General features: G+C 49.4%; 1 protein-coding gene across 1 annotated transcript in view; it reads right to left on the bottom strand.

Annotated features, from left to right (window-relative positions):
* Ctbs (chitobiase) overlaps positions 1–248 on the bottom strand; it is an 18832-nt gene extending 18584 nt beyond the window's left edge. Inside the window, exon 1 of the mRNA XM_015504752.2 lies at positions 20–248. The gene's annotated coding sequence lies outside the window, so the exon portion shown is untranslated. The remainder of the gene's footprint in view (positions 1–19) is intronic.
* Positions 249–792: the final 544 nt, after the last annotated feature.

Below are 792 nucleotides of genomic sequence, written 5' to 3'. Positions count from 1 at the left end.
CGTTGGGACGGTGCCCGGGAAGGTCCCCGCAGCCTGCGGGAGTCCGGCCGGCACGCCTAGCGCGCGGGCGGCTGAACCGGATAAATACCCGCTCCGCGGCTCGTTCCAGCGAGTGGCACGCGGATCTGTGTCGCGGTTGTTTGGTACTCCTTGTGGAGCCTAAGGACAGAGAAAGACACCAAAATGGAGAAGTAGGGTGTCTTTGAAGCTGATGACGCAGCAATATAGATGCAGTGGCCAGAAAGATTGCTGTGGTTGGGGTAAGTGCTGAGTTAGGGTGGAGGCTGAAATACAACTTCCTCCCTGTTCAAACTCAGGAAAAACCCAGACCCACCAGGACACAAGATGACAGCAACAAAATGCCGGAAGCTGGAAAGCATTAGTATGAGAAAGCAAACAAATAGATGAAGGCTGCTTGAAAAGCATTTATGTTAGTGAACCCAGATTCAGTGGCTACAAATGGAGAAAAGGGACAGCGGTTTGCAGATGGACTTCTCAGCCCCAGGGGCTTGAGGAGTTTACAGGATAGGAATAATGAGAAGGATAGACTAGCAAAGGAGAGGAATATGTTTTCTGGGAATAAGTGGAGATCTTTCAGGTACCCAGGGCCATTTTCACTCCTTTCATGGCCTGGTGTTTCCGGTCATGGTGGCTTGTAGGTGTCTTTACCCTTGGGAACAGGGGAAACAAGGCAAGTCAAAGTCAAGTTAACCCTATTTCATAGTTTTGGACAAACCATTTCTCAAATGTTAAACAAGTATATGTGCAGAGCTGAGTAGAATCTGACTCAAA

This window comes from Marmota marmota, unplaced genomic scaffold (genome assembly GCF_001458135.2).
Source record: "Marmota marmota marmota unplaced genomic scaffold, marMar, whole genome shotgun sequence".
NCBI classification, from domain to species: domain Eukaryota; kingdom Metazoa; phylum Chordata; class Mammalia; order Rodentia; family Sciuridae; genus Marmota; species Marmota marmota.
Note: the sequence above shows the minus strand (reverse complement) of the source record. Positions and strands in the feature narration are given on the sequence as shown.